A 23,781-nucleotide genomic window follows, 5' to 3' on the forward strand; every position below is an offset into this window, starting at 1 on the left:
TGAGATGAGGAGGAATTTCTTCACTCAGAGGGTTGTGAATCTTTGGAATTCTCTACCCTAGAGGGCTGTGGATGCTGAATCGTTGAATATGTTCAAGGATGAGATCGATAGATTTTTGGACTCTAGGGGAAATCAAGGGATATGGGGATCGGGTGGGAAATTGGAGTTGAGGTCGAAGATCAGCCATGATCTTATTGAATGGCAGAGCAGGCTCAAGGGGCCATATGGCCTACTCCTGCTCCTATTTCTTTTGTTCTTATGATCATTTACTTTACAAAGCTTGCTTAAGATGCAAGTCATAGAATGTTACAGCACAGAAACATTGTTCACTAGTAGACTATTTACAACAGTTGTGATGTTTAGCTGCTAAAACGGAGACATGAAGACTATAGGAGTCTTATTTAAAGAGATTGCAAACCTATTTAAATATACATAGACAGGTTTATTTGAAGAATGACAGACTGAAAATAGGTTTCATTTTTAAACATTTGATTTGTATTTTAAAATAAACGATTGGCATTTCCCCCCCATTAATAACCATTTTGCGTCATTAGTAATAAAAAAATGTTTTTTAGGCTGCAGCCTAGACAATATTATCAAGTGTAAACAATTTTACAACACCAAGTTATAGTCCAGTTATATAACTTGGTGTTGTAAAATTGTTTACAATTGTCAACCCCAGTCCATCACCGGCATCTCCACATCAATATCATCAAGCTGTTGGCTGAAACTGGTTTTAAGGCTGCAGCCTAGCAAATATTGGCTGGGTGGAGGCGGGTCCGCGAGTTGAAGTCTCGCGATAAGTGGTGACTACCCGCTGTTGACACCCAGTCGTTTGTTTTTGGTCGAATGACGGCGGCTCGCGGACAGGCCCGTTGACAACCCGCGGTGAGTAACTGCGTCTCACCTTCGGCCTCACATAAGGCAGCGTTTGTCAGTCGTTCATCAAGCGTGCTTCTGGCGGGGTGACTACCTTTAACTGTCATTATCTGCCACCTGGCCTACACTTCTGTTTTTTTAAAAAAAAAATCACGGCGTCGATTTGAAGCACGGACTGGCGGTTGACGAAGCTCTACCTTCAGTGCGCGCTATCCGTCCGCCGCCCCTCCCCCCCCCCTCCCACCTGAAAGCCCCGCCTCTAATCCCGTTTCTTATTGGCTTTATAACGTCACACTACCTCGTCAATGTCTCAAACGCGCACGTCGATAGGACGACGCCGCTGTCATTCAGTCGGGGCGGTTGCGTTTCCGCCTTGGTGCTGCTTTTGAGTGCTTGACAACTTGGATGTTGAGCGTATTATCTGATCAGAGGGTGAACAAGGTACAGGTAGTTCATTTATTTATTTATTTTTTGTTTGTTTAAAATGTGTTCCATCTTTTCCTTAAGAGGAGAAATCAACTTAGAACAAAAAGCAAGAAGGTACAAACGAGTAATGAGGACGTAATAAGGTAGCGTTTATTCGCACAAAGTGTCATCTGTGGTGCACGTTGCCGGAGACATTGGCTGCCTGTATGTGTGTGTTTTTCCATAAAGAGGACGTCAGCGTTTGTCCTTGAGTAGCCCTGCGGACAGGCCTTCTTCAGCTGTACTCTTAGACGCCCATTGCGGGATTATCCACACATCAGTTCACTTTAGTTTTGCTTCACCCCACATAGCAAGGCGATCTATTTTATGCCTGTATGTTGGTACATGTTTAGTGTCGAGAAACATGGCCCTCGATGTGTTCGGTCACTAAAAGTTTACAGCGCTTGGAGATAAATGATGATATATTCAAGTCGAAGTGCCGTTTTTAATGTTTAAATTATCAGTACACAATGCTGAAGAACTTCTTCCAGCCATCATTGCATAGTCGACTATTTGTCTCTCGCAGCGTTTCCTTTTCTGGTATCAGTCTCGTTGGTTGCTGCGAGGTCACCTGAAATCAAATCTATTTTCAGTCTGCACACATTTTAACAGTTGATTGATTTCCCTTTTCTTTTCTTCCTTCTCTTATTACGTACTGTGGCCTTTTTGCTAATGTAATTGAGATTCGATATATAAGCAGTAGTAGATAACCACAATTACAGTAATATCAACTTGAGATTTTACACTTGAAAGCACAAACTTGACTCTTAGCTGATGGAAAACCTCTTGAATTACAATATTAACTAGAGTTTATCTTGTTGCCTGGCATTTGGTAGGCCACTATGCAAATTATGCTTCTAGTAAATTGACAGACCTATAACGTGCAGTAATTCAGCCAAGACCTAGTGTTACACAGCTCAAAATGCTTTATCCAGACACAAATAACCCAGGTTGGAAGGACAAAGTTTGTAATTGAATTTTTGGGTGTTTTTCACCGTTCAAATGAACATTCTTATGAACCTACCATTGAGCTTTCCTGACATCCTAATAGTCAATCCTGTACAGTCCATATTATTAAACATCTAGCAAGCATTCATTGCATCATGTTTGGCTTAGATAATCACATAATAAATCTCAAATCAAATATCTGATTGACTACCTAAATGAGAACGGATCAAAATTAGTAAGCAATATCAAGGATAAACAAATAACCAGTAAACTTTTTTTTCCCTCAAAGATACCATTCATTAACAGCAAGTACCACAAAACCAACCAAGTTCTTCATACTCTTAAGTTGCCATTTTCCTTATTCACGTATGTGTATACATCTAACATTAAATGGTTATAACAAGCACACAATACACAATTCTAAACATTTAATAAACTTGCCCTAGGATTGATGATCTAATTGGAAGTATGATGATTGAGTTGTAAATTTCACTTGGTTTAGGGATTTCCAACTATTATAGAAAAATTCCTTGAGGTAGATGCTTTATGGGGGTTGAAGTTTCACTCTGTTCCTGTGGAACTATAATACCCAGTGTACATCATGTTAATCATGTAGAAAATTGAGAGTCCTAGCTACTGTGAACAAACTCCGTGCATGTGATAGGAGCTATTATTTGCACCCTGCTTCTTTGGAACTACAATACCAAGATTATATTAAAACCGAACAGAAAATTTACAAACAATTGTGAGAAAAATGTACAAATAGCTGTGAAGAAAAAAAACCTCCTTGGGCAATGCTACATCAATGACAGCTTCAGCAAAAACCACAAATCTGCCATGGGAAGTAAAGGAGTAGAGAAAGTAATAAATAAGCTACTGGCAGCTTCTGCAAATACCATACATTTATTACATTATACAGTAAGACCATACAATGCCAGTTATTTACACCACAAAATAAAAGATTTTGGGGAGGGAAGAACAAACAGTTACTTGCATTTAAAAACAAGTTTTGTAAAGTAGTAAGTAAATAGTATAACATTTATTTGAGACCTATGTTTTTTTAATCAGCAAGCTAAAATAATACATATTTACACGGTGCCCTTTCCAAGTTAACTCAACATTTCAAAGTATTCTACACAATACATTTTTAAAATTCTGTAGACAAGCTTAAGTCTCCTTTGGAAAAAATAGTGGAGAAGTTTGATAGTATTCAAGTCATTTGACCTTTTTTGCTTTGATGCATAAGTGCCTGCTATGATATTAAAGATATTCTATTACATTTCCAGATAAAATCCTAATTGTTAAAACCGAGTTTTGGCATTGAGGTTTTGTTGGTTATTCAGCTAGATTTGTCTTATTCCCCAAAATTACAGGCACAGATACAAAACCTTCCAGACCATCGGTTTGGCCAAAAGATGACTTGATGCAGCCATTTTACTTCAGCCAAGTGTATCCCCCTCCCTCTCTAGACAATTGCATACCTCCCTTCTTTTATATCTGTGTTTTGGTGTGCAATACCTTTTTTAAATCAAGGTCATGTGATATATTGCTTCAGTAAATTTTCTTTATTAGTGATGAGTAAACCACTGTCCTGTGGCAGCAGGAATAATAAACCTCAGAAATCACTCCCCAGGACCCCAAGACTATTGTGAAAAAAGCCATGGGAGATCTACTAGTTATTATCATCAGCAGCAGCTTAAAATGTCAACATGCTGAATTGTTGACCAAAGCGTGTGTGCTAGCATTTTCTAAGCAGTTTACCTTGGCACAGCTCTAGTTTCCTTTTAATATGACTTTGGTGATGGCGTGATAGATTAGCCCAAAGTAGTAGCAAGAAATTTACTCCCACCTGAAGGTTCACCAGTTAATTTGCAGGGGTGTGTAGAACCTTTTAAGTAGTGTCTTGGGATTCTGTCTTCATCAACATAGTTTTAGTTTATGCTTTGCTATGATGAGGCACAGCAATTACAAATCTGATTTATTTAGAAAGAGGCTCTGTTCCTAGCATATTTATTATTTGATTGTTACAAGATGCAATAGAAAGTAAATGTACTGGGTATGCCACCAGCTGTGAGATGGCTTGATGAAAATTGGGGAACTGCAAGTGAAAACTTTTGTTTTAACACTTGTATCGGGAGGGTAATATACGATAGCTTGTTAATGTTCTAATTATTTTATAATATCAGGGCTTTACAGAGTATAAGTAATTTTGATCTAGTAGAACATATGTACACTAGAAGAAACCTATTACAAATTATTTGCTATTGGCAGGAATATACATCACAGCCCATTATCGTAATCCTGAAAACCTCAGGCAGGCCTTCATAACTGTAAACGCTCATGAAGATTTACTGTGCTACATGTAACAAAATTGTAAACCCATTTCTAAAGGATTTGCTTACTACTTTACTGCACCAAGGAAATTTCCCCCCAGTATTTATATTGAGGATTGAAGGTACAGGGCCAGAAGCGTGAAAGCCTTCTTTTGAAGAGATGAAGCATGAAAGCACCCAACTGTCATAGGACTGGGGGGAAAAAAAACACAGACTCTCAAACTTGCATACAATTAGAACAGATCAAAATTATTTTTAGGCGATGGTGTTCAGTACTTAGTTGGTGGACCAGGTAAAATTGCTATAGTATGATCTGCGTAGCTGAAAAAATAGTTCAACATGAACGTATTTTTATTTTTTTGGGGGGTGGGTGTTGTATTGATATGAAGGATAGATCACAGACTTGAGGACAGAACATGTTCTTCCATGATCTGTCAAATTCAACAAAGACAATGCATTTAATATCTTCCAGTTGAATATCTATGGTGAGAGCAATCATTTGTGGCCTTAGTTTGGGATTTTTTTTAAAGGTTATCTTGTTACAGAAGTGGCTCATATCAGTAATTCTTCTGCTAAAAATGAGAGCACACATGCAAAAGTTTACTTGTTTACGAGAAAGATGTAGTTTTCCTCCCCTCATGCTGTTGTGTTAATCAATGGGAGCATTCTTGGGAAAAGTTGAAGTAGAGTTTTGAAGCTACTGATCAAGCTACTTGATATTGGCTTATACTGTTGTAGCATTTACTGAGTGAAATTATGGGGCAAAATTATAGAAATTAGTTACGAGGCTGTGGAATTTAGTTCCAGGGTTAGTTAGAACAATATTAACATTCAAGATTAGATTGGATTGGTAGATGAAGTAAAAGGCATTGCAAGGATACGGGAACAGGGTGGGTAAATGTGATTGGAACTGTTTGCTCGCGTGGAGGGTAAACATCGATCAGGACTGGTTGGGCTGAATGGCCTGTTTTTATGTTGTAACTTCTATAACATTTCACAGAAATACAATTCTAATTGATTTATTTAGTTTACCTAGTAGCTAAGGCCCGAGCCCAGGTTTGCAGAAAGTCATGAAATGCAGGTTTATGTTTTCTTCCAAATTTAACAGATTAGATTTTTGATATTTTAACCAGGGATTCACCAAGAGTGTGTTTTGATGCAAATTTGCAAAATGGACATTTAACCAGAAAGAAATATGTCTATCATCATTTTAGAATATTACCAAAATAGCTAACATAGCCCAAGCATTTTAAACCTTGGAAGTTGAATCTGATAGGGTTAAAATGTTTCCTGTATAGTTGAGATTCTCTGATGTTGAAATCTAGTATATATGTTTAATTCCTTGGACAGCTGCATTTGGTAAATTTGTTTCCAGGTGTGAAACTGAGCCTTGCAGACCACAAGATCCCAGATATGACCTGTAATCTGTACTAGTTCAACTGATATCAGCTAGGCAGCAATAGAAGTGCTATAGTTAGCTTAGGGAGGGGAGGGAGGGAAAAAAACAACCAATCTTAATCATTACGCAGTGACTCCTCCTGTAGATTTCCGATAAGAACAAGATTGGGCTCAGCTGTCATGCTTCATGTGGAAAAGCATAATCACTGTTTGCGCTTACAAATGAAGAATGGCTACTTGGGTGAGCTGAATTTGTGGTGAATTTTTTGTTAAAAATCAGATCTTTTGCAGTTAAAAGAAAACATAAATCTCTATCTCATGAGTTTCTGCTAACCTGAGCTCAGGCCCAGGCTACTTTGTGAATCACTCAGATGAATTAAATTTTGCCATTCATATCAATTGCAATTAACAATTTTTCATTTTATTATTTTGCTCCTTCACTCAGTAAAGGGGCAAAATGGTAGAAATGAACCATTTCCCAGCATGAATTAGTGCTTCGAGGAATGAAAGGGCAGAAAATTGGAGCGACAAAGACATTTTAAATGTTTGAAAGATCACCAGTTCAGTACTTTCAGGTTTCAAATTTTAGACTTTGAGGGTTATGCTATCAGATATTGCATAGTGCCTGTAGATCTAGTAACAGTATGCTTTTAACTACTTAACCTTTCAATGGAGCACCTCCCTTTTCCCCTTCTTTAGGTTTGAACATCAGATATTCTACTTAGGTTCAATATCAGTGACCACTCCTTTGAGCAAACCTTGCATCTCTTATGAAATAAAATGTGTCATTACCTAGATAAATATAGCTGGATCCATGGGTTGAACAGAGAACAACCTTTGCTACTGTATTTCGGTTTACTGGAAAATATTGCCTACCACGTTATCCCCTTGTACTGGAACACGACTCAGGCTATAAACCAGCAGACAAATTTATTTAACATTAAAAAGGATGAACAATACTTAGGGTTAGGGTTAGGGTTTGTAACCCTAACCCTAACCCTAACCCTAACCCTAACACTAATGCAATACTGAGGGAGTGTTGTACTGTCGGAGCTGCTGTCTTTTGGATAAGACATTAAACCGAGGCCCCACCTGTCCCCTCAGGTAGATGTAAAAGATCCCATGGCATTATTTTGAACATTAGTAGCGTTGGTTGAGAAATCACCTGCTCTTCTTCAAATAGTGTCATGGGATCTTTAACATCCCCCTGAGGGCAAGAGGGAACCTCAGTTTAAAGACTCTCTAAAAGATGGCACTTCTGACAGTGCAGCACTCCTTCAAGTGCCAGGCTAGATTATGTACTTGCTGTTGTTGCAGTTACAAGAAATACAACTGTGCTCTGCAATACATTGTTAGGAACAGATACCTTTTTTATAGGGAATTCCTTAACTAATAAATTTGCTTGTTGAGGATAAGTGCTGCTTGGTACTCTTTTGTAATCCTGTGCATTTAGCTGACCGTATTTTTCACATACTAACTGCCAGGTAGATTGGTGGCCTCAGGATAGTGGTGTGTCAATCCACTTTCTTAGTGGAGCAGAGCAATGGTTGTTACTCTTTTTTTAGGATGGATGAAACCACATGGTTTTACCTATGCTAAGCAACATCTCTAAAGAGTCATCAGCCTAGAAATTCAGGTGCTAAACAGCATCCTGAGCTGCCAATATAGCAGGCAGTAAGCTAGATGAACTGGATGTGCACCGCCCGCAATATTGGTAAAGACCAAAAAATCGGCTCACGCCTGAAACAGGCATTGGGCCCCTTATTTGCTTATGCAAAGGGCCCAATGCCTGTTTGAGGCTCCCACTGCAAGATGGGTTTGCCTTGAGGCAGCTGGCTGCACTCGGAAAACCAGACTGCAACCAACAAGGTAAGTTTTAAAAATATACTTACCTCAATGTGGATCCGGGAGGAGCAGGAATTGCTCTGCCGACAGTGCCCACTTCATGGAAATGAGGCCTGGGGCCCAATATTGGGGGTGTCCCGTGCTGGACCATTCAGGTGCAGGGATCGTACCCTGCGTAGCGTCCATTTACGCTCCCAGCCCAATAATGAGCGTGCCCACATTTCTAGGTTATCATCTTAACTTTTAGACACTGGCACTAATTTCATGAATACATGGATTTTGGGCCTTCAGAGTAGTATTTGAGAACAGATTTTAAAGCAAATTATGTTCAGATTCACTGATGGGATAAGTTGCCATAAATCACTTTGGCTGCATTTAAGCAAATAAATTGGCAAACTGATTGATTACCATAGCAGTACATCTATAATGAATAGATGTTCTACAAACCAATACGTTCCATCATCCTACCTTTATATATGGGCACAGTCTTGCACATCTGACAAGGCAACTTGTTGGCTGCATTGACAGGATTAAGAACAACATGATTGAAGTTTTGAAAATAATAAAATAAATCAGTAATTTAGGTGCACAGAAATCATTTGTGTATTTTTGAGCCAGAAGAAACAATTATAAAAGAGAACATGGGAATAGACATTGGGGCAGAAATTACTCACCTGAGAACAGCATTTCTGAATGACGTCCTCTGTGTCTGCTGGCGAATTGAAGGAGTAAGTTCACGCAATTGCACATGCGCACTAAAACCCGGAAATAGTGAACTTGCTGCTATTGGTTCACCAGCGATTTGACAGCTGCGAATTAAAGGGGCATCGCATGCTGCAATCGTGGAAATCACGGAAAAATCGTAAACTTGTCTAGCTGGAACATGGCCATTTACACCACCAAAAGGTATGCTGAAAAATACCAGATCTACACTACTTTTTAAAAGCGTCATGACTCTTAATGACTGCCAAACAAATATTAAAAATTAAATTTTAAAAATGTGAAGCCTCATATTACTCATTAATATTTTTTGGTCATTAAATTTTTTTAAAGATTTAAAATTTCAAATTTTTTTTACTTTTTACTTCTGTCTCTTTAATTCAATTAAATTACTTCTTTGGCTTTTTAAAAAAAAAATTAAATTTTTATTCTTGTATTCTTAAATGAATGAATTTTGCTTGCTGGTGGGTGTGACTTGTCTTCCTGACATTTTGTGGGCGTGTCTTCCATTCTCAGGCATTTCCCATGCAAATTAACCCACGCAGTTCAGGTTGATGTCGTGCATTTTTTTTGAAAACTTCCAAATCGCGCAAGTCTATGCCACGGAGCCTGCATTGAGTAAATTCATCCATTTAATTAGCAGGAGCTGCAGCAAATGTCGCCACACTGCTCTGAGCAAGTTCTGGCTCAGATGTACAAAATAATGAAGTAAAAACTTCATATTACTTCACTGAAGTGTGTTGTCACACATATGGACATAAGAATTTATAATGGGTAAAGTGAGAAGCTCCTGATACCTGCTGTCAACCTAATGAGGCCTTAAACCCAGCTGGTTGATAACCAACTCGTGATCATCCTACTTGGGAGGGAATAGCTGAGGCAGTAAATGGAAGCTCATGTGGCCATCTTGATATTCCAATGTCTGAACCAGGCAGGTATGCAGTATGTCAGGGTTGGGGACTTGCTCACTAAAGAAACCAGGAAGGTTATACCTGTGACTGGAGACTAGAAGTCTTCCCACTCTGCTCCAGAAGCCCCTACAAACCACTGCCCCAATAGGTAGGGTAGTCTAGCTGGACAAGCAGTGGGAAGCAACTCTAGTAACATGCATGATTTTGGCTAGATAAACTACAGCAGTTCCCCTGCACACACAAAGGGAGCACTAAGCCTTTGAAAGCTCTCTGGGGTTGAGTAAATGAGACATGTGTCCTTATGACATTTGTGTGTTTTCCATATTGGACAAACAGAAACCCTTCATGGATCTAGATTTCTCAGTAGCTTGAGTTGAGATTTTTAACATGCAAATGGATTTCCACGAGTCAGACATCTGGCAGACAAAAAAAAAGTTACTACCAATTCTAAACCAGTAACTTGATGTTTCAATCTTAATTCACTTTCTCACAGCCTACTCCTAATGCAATCTGCAGTAGTGCTTCTGATATGAATAGTTCAGTGTTTTTGTTTTTTTAATAAAATAAATTGAAATCAAGTAGAATAAGCATCCTCACTCCTGTACACATTTATCATTGTAGGTCTTTCAGTAGTGTGCAAATTGTATTTGAACAACTGTTGTTAGCATTTGTACCACGTGAAATTTGAACTGATATCAGAAGATTGTTTATCTAGATTAAAAAAAAGTCTTGTAAGTAAAGAAATCACTACTGTCTTGTGTAAACAATTTATTGAATTTCTGTTAAATATGAACTGGCTTTATTTTGATCAGCCTAACTTTTAAAAATATTTTAATCATGTTATACATGGCTTGAAGTTATTTTTTATTGGGTCTTTTTTTCGAAATGACCACTGTAGAAGTTCTGGATAAATTATTCCTCATATTAATTTTATGATCTGCTTTATGTCTGTATCTTCTGTAATTCAAGCCAAAACCATGTTCTCATTCATACAGCTGCCTAAATGTGGAATTCATGATATGCAGTATGCTTTAAACTAACTTATAACCCTTCTCTTTTGCATTCTTCACCTGATCTACAAAATACAACCTATTTTAGACTAGTTACAATCATTTACTGTATCCATTCTAATGCTGCAAGGCATCAGACAGTACAAGGAAGTTCCTTTTTTAAAAAAGAAGTTAAAATAAACAGTAATGCCTGCATATATGCTTATTTAATACCATTTTGTCTAGATTAATTTGTACGTCCAAATAGTAAATTACAAACAGTTTAATTTAATTGTAATTCATGGTTAAAATGATTACACATTTATGTCCAGACCATAATACTTATATCTCCTTTGATTGCATTTAGGATTGTGACTGTTCTGTTTCCCTTCTAAATGCCCTGCTTAGCCTTTAGACAAGGAAAGTGGCACATTGAAGTGGGAGATGAGTACAAATGAGAGAAAAGCCTCTCTTGCTGCTTAGCTTGTTTTATCATAATGGACAAGTAAAATAGTCATGTTCCTCATTCTTCAGGGTTGCATATGGCAGGTCTATTGAGGTAACATTGTATTTTAAGAAAGATTTGGATTTATATAGCGCCTTTCACAACCTCAGGATCTCCCCAAGCCAATGAAGCACTTTTGAAGTATAGTCACTGTTGTAATGTGGGGAAATGTGGCAGCCAATTTGTGCAGAGCAAGGTCCCACAAAAGTCATTGAGTTGAATGACCAAATCATTTTTTTAGTGGTTGAGTGATAAATATTAGCTAGGAGAACTCCCCTGCTCCTCTTCGAATAGTGCCATGAGACCTTTTACGTGGGAGGTCAGATGGGGCCTCAGTTTAACGCCTCAACTTGATAATGCAGCCCTCCCTCGGGACTACACAACTGTCAGCCTAGAGTGGGGCTTGAACCCACGATCTCTGACTCAGAGGCTAGAGTGCTACCACTGAGCTGAGGCTGACACAAGATTGTGGTAGTGTAACATATATTCTAATAAATTCATAATTTCTTCTTTGTATTAAAAGAAAACATAGGATGGAGCTGCTTTTTTTCTCTTTATCTTAATTTTGCATCCTAATTCGGATTTATGGGTCTTTAGGGAGCATCGCTGCTTAATTAGGGAGGGTTATAAAATAGCATTACTTGCCTCATTTCTTGCAAAATTTTCAGTTAACATATTTGGTACAATAAATGTTGCTAAGCCTCCAAACTAGTTTAGTAGTTAAAAACATTCAGATGCACATGCTGCAGAAAATGTGAGCTGTTTCATTGGGTGGTGCACTCTTTTTATTTTGTTGGCCAGCCCGTTTTCATGCAGGAAGTGACGCAGCTCGTTTAACTGCATTCCAGGCTGTTTAGGCAGAATGATTGTATTTCTGTTACAGAAACTGTCGCCTATCTTACTGTGTGAACTTGCTGGTTACCATGAAATTGTTCTAATCGTCTTGCCTGCCTTCTGTTGAAAGTAGAAACTTTAGCCTTGGAGCATAAAATAAATGATGTACGAGTACCTGCATCCTTTCGCATCCATGAATGAAAGAGTGAATAGAAAGTGCAGGAATGCTTAAACATATTGAACCACTGTGACAGTAAGATTCACAAACTAGTGTGTTTCTGAAGGTACATATTAGAGAGATCTGCAAAAGCACAGAGTTGTGTGAATCTACTAAATGGAGTGACTTGCTAAACAGTGACAGGAATTTGGTGAGAGTGGTAATAAGGTGCAGAGGGGGAAGGAAGTGCTAATAACTTAAACCAAGGGGCAACAGTAAATATATAATTAATTAGATCTCAGGGGATAACATTAAAATGAATTAAATAGAGGATACCAACATTAAAGGGCTCCAAATTGCATTAAATAAAAATCTGGTGTACACAAATAATAGGAGTTAAGGGGATACTAAAATAAAGAAGCTAATTAACAAAAAACAAGATTAATTAGTTACAAATTAATCTGAAATCAAGCTAAATCCATCTACTAAATCTAGATCTCATATAATTGTATTATATCTAGAATTGAATTACTACCAATAAATAAATAAAAACTAGAAATGGCAGTGTAGGCTACCTGTCGGGACAGTGATATATGGGAGTTTGTGGATAGTGAGACTGTCCCAGATTGCCATATCTGTAGGAAATATCTCCATTCCTTGAGCTGGAGTGCGAGTTAGAGATACTCCAACACAAAAGGGAGGAGGAGGAATTTCTGGATAGTTTTCTCCAGATTACAGTCTTACTTCAGAGGAAAGCACAGGTACAGGAAGGAGGGAGTGTGACTTTGTCAGCAGTGTAAGGGGAACCGAGGAGAGGGAGAGAAGGAGGTCCTGCAGCCACTGGTCCTATCCAACCGGTACAATGTACTTGCTATCTGAGGATAAGGATGCAAGCTCCGGGGTGGACAGCTAGAATGCTAATCATGGCACAGTGGAGCAGGAGGCAGTCCAAGGGGGAAGAGGAGCATTAGGGTGCGGTAGCGTAGTGGTTATGTTACTGGGCTAGTAATCCAGAGGCCTGGACTAAAATCCAGAGTCACGAGTTCAAATCCCGCCACGGCGGCTGGCGAATTTAAATTCAATTAATTAAAAAATAAAAATCTGGAATTAAAATACTAGTATCAGTAATGATAGCCATGAAACTACCGGATTGTCGTAAAAACCCATCTGGTTCACTAATGTCCTTTAGGGAAGGAAACCTGCCGTCCTTACCCGGTCTGGCCTATATGTGACTCCAGACCCACAGCAATGTGGTTGATTCTTAATTGCCCTCTTAGGGATGGGCAATAAATGCCGGCCTTGCCAGCGACGCCCACATCCCGTGAACGAATAAAAAAAAAAAGAATAGAAAGGATGTAATCATGGGGTATTCGTGGGATCATGCATCCTCTGCAGTCCCGATCGAGAGTTCAGAGGGGTGTGTTGCCTACCTGGTGCAAGGGTAAAGGATATCTCAGCAACTAGAGAGGAATTTGGAATGGGAGGGGAAAGGTCTAGTTGTCGTGGTCCATGTTGGGACCAATGACATGGGGAAGAAAAGGGGGGAGGTCCTGCTAAGAGAATATGAGAAGTTAGGAACTAAATTTTAAAAAAAACAGGACCTCGTTGGTTGTAATCTTGGGATTACTACCTGAGCCAAATGCTGCTAGGCATAGGGATAAATTAAGGTGGTGAATGTGTGGCTGAAAGACTGGTGTTGGAAGGAGTTGTTCCATTTCATGGGACACTGGGTCAAGAAGGAGCTGTACTGCTGGGGTGGGCTCCACCTGAACCGGAATGGGACCAGTGTCCTAGAGGAAAGTATAAATAGGGCTGTGGCTAGGACTTTAAACTAATAAGACTGGGGGAGGAATCTGGTGAAAATAACAAGTCTGAAGATAAAAGAAATGGGAGATGAGATTAAAGGTGAGACCAAGGTAAGGAATAAGGGTAACAAATGGTCAGGGAGCAAATACAGTTATAGACTATAAGTATAAAATGACTGTTAAAAATAAAGTGAGGGGAACAATTATTTAAAACATGGAGTTTTTACAGTGTATACAAGACTCAGAGAGGAATCACTGCTGTATCTAATAATGGGAAATGAACCAGAGCAAATAAGAGAAATAAGTGTAGGGGAACATCTAGGCAATAGCAATCATAACATAATAAGGTTTAAAGTAATGATTAAGACAATGACCAAAGTAATAGATTGGAACAAAGCTAATCTTGAGGGGATGAGAATGGAACTAAGGAAGATAATCTGGAAAAAATTTTGACAGAGTTAGAACAGCAGTGGGAAATATTTAAAACTGTGATTGTAGAGTTCAGGAGAATTTTTTTTTTAGAAAGAGGAACAAACTAGCCAATAATGAAGCACCATGGATGAATAAAGAGTTACGGGTAAAATTGAAACTGAAGAAAAAGGCATACACTATGTACATAGATAATAAAGGAGAGGATGACAAAAGGGAATACGAAAAGGTTAGGAAAGAAGTCAAAAAAAAATTAGGAAAGCAAAGAGGAACTATGAAATTAAATGATCAAGGAATTTAAAAAGAAATAGTAAAGGGGCAGTGGCAGCATGGATACAAAATTGACTAAGGGACAGAAAGCAGAGAGGAGTGGTGAATGGTTGTTTTTCAGACTGGAGGGACATATACAGTGGTGGTCCCCAGAGGTCGGAATTAGGACCTCTGCTCTTATTGATACCTTTTGATTTGGTCTTTGGTATACAGGGTATAATTTCAAAGTTTGCCGATGACACGAAACTGGGAGATATAGTAAACAACGTGAAGGATAGAAACAGACTTCAGGAGGACGTCGACAGACTGATGAAATGAGCAGACATTTCACACAGCAGATGGAAATTTAACGCAGAGAAGTGTGACTTGATACATTTTGGTAGGAAGAACGAGGAGAGGCAATATAAACTAAATGGTACAATTTTAAATGGGGTGCAGGAACAGAATCCTGGGTGTATGTACATAAATCTCTGAAGGTGGCAGGACAAGTTGAGAAAGCTTTTAAAAAAGCATATAGGATCCTTGACTTTATAAATAGTGGCATAGAGTACAAAAGCAAGGAAGTTATGCTAAACCTTTATAAAACAATGGTTAGAGTATTGTGTTCAATTCTGGGCACCACACTTTAGGGAGGATATCAAGGCCTTTTAGAGAGGGTGCAGAAGAAATTTAATAGAATGGTGCCAGGGATGAGGGACTTCAGTTATGTGGAGAGACTGGAGAAGCTGGAGTTGTTCCCCTTTGAGCAAAGAGGGTTAAGAGGAGATTTGATAGAGGTGTTTAAAAATCATGAACGGTTTTGATAGTGAATAAGAAAAAACTGTTTCCAGTGGCAAAAGGTAACCACAATTAAGGTGAACGGCAAAAGAACCAGAGGTGACATAAGGAAACATTTTTCTACGCAGCAAGTTGTTATGATCTGAAATGCTCTGCCTGAAGGGGTGGTGGAAACAGATTCAATAGTAACTTTCAAAAGGGAATTGGATAAATACTTGAAGGGAAAATAATTACAGGGGAGTGGGACTATTTGGATAGTTCTTTCAAATAGCTGGTACAGGCACCATGAGCCAAATGGCCTCCTTCTGTGCTGTACTATACTGTGATACTACTATAAAATATTCTACAGACACAAATAACAAAAGAAAATTCAGGATATAGATAGGGCCACTAAGGGATGCACAAGATAAACTCACAGGTAATGACAGAGAAATGGCAGAAATATTGAATAGTTGCTTTGCCTCAGTATTTACCAGGGAGACTAACAAGGTAGACATCACATTAGACGAAGAGATAAAAAAAGATAGAAAGTGAGGAGATAATTGATAAACTAGTCAAACTTAGAGAGGACAAATTCCCTGGTCCGGATGGATTGCATCCGTGCATATTAAAAGAAGTTAAGGAAGAGATATCAGAGGCACTATTACATATATTTAAAAATTCATCGGAAAATGGAATAGTGCTAGAGGACTGGTGGATAGCTAATGTTGTTCCTGTATTTAAAAAGGGAGCTAGAACCAGTCTAGGGAACTATAGACTAGTTAGCTTAATGTCAGTGGTAGAAAAGATAATGAAATCCTTACTCAAAGATGTAATAGAAAAACATCTAGAAAATGAAAATATAATAGTCAGCATGGATTTCAGATGGGAAGGTCATGCTTGACCAACCTTACTGAATTCTTTGAAGAAGTTACAGAGAGAGTAGACAAAGGTGATGTAGTATATTTGGATTTTCAAAAGGCCTTTGATAAAGTACCTCATAATAGACTCATGACTAAGGTCAGAGCATGTGGAGTCAGGGGACATGTAGCAGAATGGATAGCAAGCTGGTTATAAAGCAAAAAACAGTAGGGGTTAAAGGTAGCTACTCAGACTGGCAACAGGTGGGCAGTAATGTTCCACAGGGATCGGTGCTGGGACCACTGTTCACAATTTACATTACATTAACGATTTGGACTTGGGAATCGGAAGTACAATTTCAAAATTTGTGGGTGACACCAAATTGGGGGGTATAGTTAATACAAAGGAAGAATGTGTCAAAATGCAAGAAGACATTAATAAACATACAGAATAGGTGTGTAATTGGCAAATGAATTTGATTATAGATAAGTGTGAGGTGGTGCATTTTGGTAGGAAGAATAAGGAGGCCACATTGCTTGGATAGTAGTCTAAATGCAGTAGAAGAGCAAAGGGATCTGGGGTACAGATATACAAATCACTTAAAGTAGTGATGCAGGTTAATAAGGCCATTTAAATAAAAAGGCAATCCAAGCATGGGTTCATTTCTAGAGGGATAGAATGGAAAAGCAGAGAAGTTATGTTAAACTTGTATAGACCCTTGGTTAGGCCACATTTGGAGTACTGTGCACAGTTGTGGTCTCCATATTATAAAAAGGATATAGAGGCATTGGAGAAGGTGCAAAAAGGATTCACATGGATGATACCAGTACTGAGAGGATATACTTATCAGGAAGGTCTGAGCAGACTGGGATTCTTCAGAAAAGAAAAGGCTGAGGCGTGACCTTTTATAGAGGCTTTTAAGATAATGAAAGGGTTTGATAGGGTAGATATAGAGAAAATGTTTCCACTTGTGGGGGAGTCGAAAACTGGAGTCATAAATATGAGATAATCACTAATAAATCCAATAGGGAATTCAGCAGAAACTTCTTTACCCAAAGAGTGGAACATCCTACTACAAGAAGTAGTTGATGCAAATAGCGTAGATGCATTTAAAAGGAAACTAGACAAGCACACGAGGGAGAAAGGAATAGAAGGGTATGTTGATAGGGTTAGATGAAGTAGGGAGGGAGGAGGCTCGTGTGGAGCATAAACTCCAGCATAGACCAATTGGGCCAAATGGCCTGTTTCTGTGCTATAGACTCGATGTAACATTTGCTTAAAGAAATAGCCTCAACATGATCCCTTTCATTTAAAAAAAATAGGTGCCAAGAATTATGGTTATTCTGCCAATTAAAAATAATTCCCCACTGGGGTTACGTCGATCAAGAAGTGAATTATTTATTAGCATTAGTCATCCAGCTGTTCAGTTCCAACTGTACATGTTCCGGTTGCTTGCGTAGCATCAAGCTCACTAATCCTTCCAAGCTAGTGCCTCCAAGGATGTCATTAGCACGAACATGGAGATATGTAACTTTTTTTTGTTCGTTAGTGGTTTAACACTTCTGGAATGCTGAATCATAGAGTGATGGGGCATGTGTCTGTGCCTGTGATTTCCATTATAGTGAGCTCCTTGGGTCAGTTAGGACAGTTGCCAAATGGTGGCCAAGTATTTCACAGGAAGAGGGGCAAAAACTGTAGGACTAATAGTTTGATTGAATAGTATTATTTTAACAGGACTTTAACAGGACTTCCACTTACTGTATGGAAGTTGGATAGCCCTGCATCCTATACCAATCTGTTATCTTCTTGTTGAAGAGCAAGAGAGAAAACAGCACTGAATATAAGTTCAGTCAACATCCCACACCATGGCAGGTTGTGAATAAAGGCCCAGAGACACTGGGGGAAAAGCAAGTCTTCTAAGGATCGTGAAGGGGATGTGGGCTGCAAATCACTTCTGGGACTGTATTATGAGTACCACTTATCTAGGTTAATTTAACAATAAATGCAGGCATAACCTTGGGTATGTACCAGAGCTCTGAACATGGCAAGCACATGGAGAGACCATTCCTAACGATCTTGTGCATCCTGGACCTGTATATTGTGGCTTTTGCCAGGTCTAGGAGCAGACCCACCAGGAGGTGCACCTTTAACTGATGATCAGATTCAGTTCTAAATGTTTTAATTAGTCAGCTTGGCTGAGTGGTGGCACTCTTGCTTTGGAACCATAAGGTTCTGGGTCCAAGTCCCGTTCCAGTGTGCACAATCTAGGCAGAACTTCATTGCAGTACTGAGGGAGTGCTGCATTGTTGGAAGTATTGTCTTTTAGACAAGGTCCCATTTGCATGTTCAAATAGCTGTTAAAGATCCCATAGAAATGTTTGAAGAAGAGCAGGGCGTTCATCATGTGTCCTGGCAAACATTCAACTCTCGAACAACACCTCCAAAACAGATTGAATGATCGTTTATTTTGTTTGCTGTGTGCAAATTGAATGCCACATTTGCTTACAAAATAACGGTGTTTACACTTCAAAAGTAATTCATTGGTTGTGAAGCTGTTTGGGATATCCCGAGGATGTAAAAGGTGATATATATGTTTTTTTCTTCTAGAAAAACCCACTATGCATAATGGTGGTACAGAAAATGTGGCAACATTAGCAGGAGGTACAAACTCCTGTGACAAGACTGAATTGAAAATATTGCTATCTATGAGCAATGAAAAGACTATACATAATAAGGACATGGCAGTAGCCTTTTTGGGAGGTTCAAAAAGAAGCAATTCTGTAATACTTCACTTCCAATGAAGTACAATCTGCCTTAGTTATATTGTTGAATGGATCCCACAGCACTGGAGCGACAAACGAGAACTGTATATGTGCAGAGCATCACGCTTTAAATGTGTTCCTAGCACACACAGTATATCCAGCTTTTCCGAGTGGCTCAAATAACCAGACATTTTTAGGAAAAGCTGAATGACCATATTGCCTCCCTACCCACTTTATTCCATAACAATAACATTTCTAACATACATGCATGCAAAGTTTTCAAAAAAATTCTGCAAAACAAGTACAAGAATTACCAATACAGTCCCTCATTATATCTTGCCATGCATTCAGCAATTTTCACCTCCCTTTTTCAAAAGCCTCAGCCATTCCATCTCTGTTTCCAATGCTTCTTTTCTTCTCGTCCTTCATTACCGCAATAGCTCTGTCCTTTCATAATCTCTTCAAATGTATTTTTTTTCTCTCCCTGCCTTTATGGGTCTATTTGCCCACGTGACCATTGTTTCTCTACACGTGCATTCTTACTGTTTTCATCCTCTGCTTTTGATGGACGTATCTCAATATCTGCACTTCCCAAGAGCAATGGCATAGGAGATCAAATAATATTGGGTCATATGTAAGCTGCCTTTTAATTTGTATTTTTTTGAAAACCTTTGGAAAAGGCAGTGTGCTCACTTGCCTTATTTAGTGTATTAGTAACCTTTATGTTATAGAAAAATCACACCTGTACCAACAGGGCTTCATGTATTTTTTTGAGTTGTGAAATTTAATTCTGCACCTCATTATTCTCACCACTTTGCCATCAATTACAGACTTGGAACAACCGGTAACCCCAGCCTGCTATTGTATATCTGAGTTCTCTCCAGACACAACCTAGGTTGGAAGGACAAAATCTATAATTGTACTTTAGATGTTTCTCAGTTACATGGATGCTGTTAAATTTACCACCCCAGTCAGGGAAAATAGTCTTTCCTCATCACTATCAAAAGTCTTCATAATTTAGAAAAACTCTATTAAATCTCCTCTTGGCCTTCTCTGCTTTAGTGGAAATAGTCCCAGTATCTGAAGTCTTTCCTGCAGATTTGCATCCCTGGCATCATCCTGGTGGATCTATGCTGAATGTTCTTTATGGCTTTGAATGTCCTGTCTATAATAGAGCACCAAAAAGAGCACACAGTACTCTAACTGTGCCTTTACCATTATTTTGTATAAATTCATAATTACATCTTTAATCATGTACTCCATACCCCTATTTATAAGATGCAAAATTCTGTTGGTCCTTTTTAATAGCTTTATCTACCTGCACTTTCTCTTTCAGGGAATTATATATATTGTATTTGAACCCCTATGTCTCTGTTCATCCACATCCTTCAGTATCTCCATGAAGTGTATATTCCCTTCCTTTGTTTTTTTTCCCAAAATGTATTACTTCACACTTATCCATAATAAATTGCATCTACCACTGTGTGCCCATTCTACTAACCTCTCTGTCTTCTCAAAGTTTTTTATTGTCTTCCTCACTGTTTGCCCAATTTCCTACTTTTGTGTTGTCGTCAGATTTTGAGATTGTGTTCCCTATACCCAAGTCAAAATTATCTATATATACTGAGGGGAAAAGAAGTGGACCCAATACTGATGCTTTTTGCGTACTTATAAAAGCCCATATTATTTTCTATTTGTTTAATTTGTTAGTCATTTTTGTATTCCCTTTTAGCTGTTCTAATATCCCTTTTACTTTCCCACTACACTTTCTATCTATATAACTTATCATTATCTTTACTAATATTAGCTCTAACTTTATTATATTCCTTTTTTTAAGTTTGTTTAGTTTTAATCTCTTATCTGTGGAACTCCATACTTTGATGCACCCCCTTTTCACCTTTTTATAGGAGTATATTTGTTTTGTACTCTATGTATCTCATTTGAAGATTTATCACTGATGATCTGTAAACCTGCTAACTTTTTTTTGCTCAGTCAATTCAGCGAGATAATTGTATCTGGCCAAACTTTTTTTTTTCCCCATTGCACCACCCTTATCCGTGACTCCATTATCCGTTTGTATTTTTACATTGAACCTGATGATGTTTTGTGGTCAATATTGCCCATTTGTTCTCCTACTCTCACTTCATTTCCCAGAACTAAGTCAAGTAATGCTTTCTTTCTTGGATTGGAGAAAGCAGTCTTGGATGCATTTCCCACTTTAACCCCACATGCATTACCTGTATTCTAGTCTGTCTTGGAATAGATAAAATCACCTAGTATTATTGCCCTGTTGTTCTTGCATAATCTCTGAATTGCCTGCAGATCTGCCAGGTCTGCTGTGTTCAAGATAATCATGAATACATGCAGCTGCCACCAAAAAGGAATAAATATTGTCCAGGACACTAAGAACTCCCCTGCTCTTTGATTAGTACCATGGGATGTTGTATGTTTTTATTTTTTCAGAGCTTCACACTCCTTTTCTGAGGTAAAATAGCGAAAGACGTGACCGTGCATTTATATAGTGCCTTTAACATTGTAAAACGTCCCAAAGCGCTTCACAGGAGCATTATCAAACAAAATTTGACACTGAGCCACATAGAGACATTAGGACAGGCGACTAAGGTAGGTTTTAAGGAGCATCTTAAAGGAGGAGAGGTAAAGGCTCTCTTATCTCTACTAATAATTAAACCTGGATCTGTGTCTGTAATATAACTTGTATGTAGGCTTTCGTTAGACCCATGGAGTCTCAAGTTTCTATCTTGTTAGCTTCAGGAAAAACTGGTGAATTGGAGATTTACCCGTTGAAGCTCAACCAGCAACAAAAAAAATTCAGAATATATCTTGCAATCAAATTATAGCTGTCAATCAAACAGAAATATGCGCACATAAAATGTCTTCAACTCCAAGGACTATCCCTTGGAGCGTCAGCAATGTCCATCTAAGTTGTTGGTGATAAATCCATTTGTCATGTTTGTGAAATCTGTGTGACTTAACTGATCATTTGCAAAGCAAGCCATTGAACGAAACAGCACTCAGTAGAAGAATATCCACTCTTTTTAATGAATTTTGAAAAAGAAATGTATTTGCAATGGTAGAATAACTTGTGTTTAATTGATTACGGAAGCCATGAATCTTGTCTGCAGCAGTTTTTGTATTTAGAAATGATTATTGACTGGAAGTAACCATAATCTAATGTAACTTGAGTCTGCTATACATGAGCAACTTTATATATTTTGATATTGTGATTTTAAAATTGAGATTGAAAGTCCCTACTTGCCACTAGATTGAAAACTCACGTTATCTGGTCTCACTGGTGTACAACTGAAGCCAGTGATGATTTTCAAGTGCAAAAATTACCTGGCAAAGACTGTCTTCAGGTGTCTTTGCAGCTTCAAACAGAAATATTTGGATGAATGAGGATTTTTTTGAAATGTGGATTGATGACTGCTGGCACACATGACCTGACTTTTTAATGCAAGTACCTATTTCCCAGAATGAATTCTATGTCAGTCCACAAACAGGATACTGTAAAAGCACGCTTGAAATGTCTGAAAGTGAATGCAGTTATAATGAACTGCAGTCTCATCTCTGGGTGTAGAAAAGTGTAAGTGTAAAAATATATACAAATTTATTTTTTTGGAGATGGGGAAATTGATCAAGAAGATTTGGATCATTGCTTGTTGTCCTGCTGGTGATGCCACTTAGTTTGTTTACACTGCTCAGAAGATAAGATGCAACACATGCATTGATGGCTACAAGGTTGGTGTGTCTACTTGAGTTCTGGGGTGCTGGAAGGAGTGGGATGGGGAAGGGAAGCTATAACAGATTGCTTACACCAGCAAAACTTCAAATCACCAGCTACTTCCCTAATCTCATCAATGAACTTCAGCCCTTAATTTTTTTTAGCCACTCCATCAAATGCATTCTAAGGCGGTATTGGGGAATGGTGAATGAGCAAAGGTTTATATTCATAAACTTTTTGAGAAGGACAAATTATCTTCTGCTGTGCCAGTGGATCGTTGATGCATGGGTAGCAGTTAAACCATCTGCTGTCTAATGTGGATTTTACAAAGCAGAACTCCAGTTTCCTGAAGGAAACCAAGCTGAAATTAATAGTCTGTTGACAAAGATGAAATGAATGGCATCATGGAGAACAGTGGTCACAGTGACTTAGAACTTTTTTTCCTCAATGACTGCAGTAGCAACTTTGACTTCACTTCTTATGTAGGTGAAGAAACTCATTAGTATTTCTGTTATGTCTGATTGAACTTGCTAATATTTTGCACTACAGGTACTTCAAATTCAAATTGTTTTTATGTTCAAGTTTTTCCATTTGACAATTATACCCAGTTGAATAAAACAAATGGTATCATTATTCCTTATCAACTTGGTTTTTTGTGGCAGCTTTTGCGGTCAGATTTTCAAAAAGGGTTGTTTTTTTTAGAAAAAATTGTATGCATAAGTATTGGCCACATCAGATTTGGAATGCAAAAAAATCATATAAGCTGTGGTCTGTAGTTATTTTTAAAAAAAGTAATAAATATTGCAAAATGTAAATGATAGGCTATTTATGACAATATCTGCAACCCAAACTACTTCTATCCTTCTGGCTTAGAAGGAAATGTGATAAGCACAAAGAACTATGGGAGGTGAGAATTTATGTAGCAAACTCTTCCTGTACAGTGAACCTGTAATCTGTCAAAAATAAATGAATGCAATTGAACGTGTATATGCATTCGAAGACCATCTGCCTATAAAGACCATGGATCTGGTCCTAAATATGGTAATTGTAAACAGGTTTCAGTTTATAATTTACAACAAAACCAAAAGCTTGTCCCCAAACCTCAGGTGGAACTTCCTCCTTCAACATCTAGTCTTTTTAAAAAGACAAATCAGTGTGCTTTGGTCACCTGA

At 38.3% G+C, this 23,781-nt stretch overlaps 1 protein-coding gene across 3 annotated transcripts in view; it reads left to right on the forward strand.

Moving 5' to 3' along the window:
• Window positions 1-826: 826 nt before the first annotated feature.
• osbpl2b (oxysterol binding protein-like 2b) overlaps window positions 827-23,781 on the forward strand; it is a 63,880-nt gene continuing 40,925 nt past the window's right edge. The window contains exon 1 of one of the 3 annotated variants that reach the window (XM_068000361.1): window positions 827-888. The gene's annotated coding sequence lies outside the window, so the exon portion shown is untranslated. Of the gene's footprint in view, window positions 889-1,238; window positions 1,321-1,392; window positions 1,449-23,781 lie in introns of those variants that run through there. The other 2 variants (XM_068000362.1, XM_068000363.1) reach the window with 2 other exon arrangements.

Source organism: Heptranchias perlo, chromosome 19, assembly GCF_035084215.1.
Source record: "Heptranchias perlo isolate sHepPer1 chromosome 19, sHepPer1.hap1, whole genome shotgun sequence".
Classification (NCBI taxonomy): Eukaryota; Metazoa; Chordata; class Chondrichthyes; order Hexanchiformes; family Hexanchidae; genus Heptranchias; species Heptranchias perlo.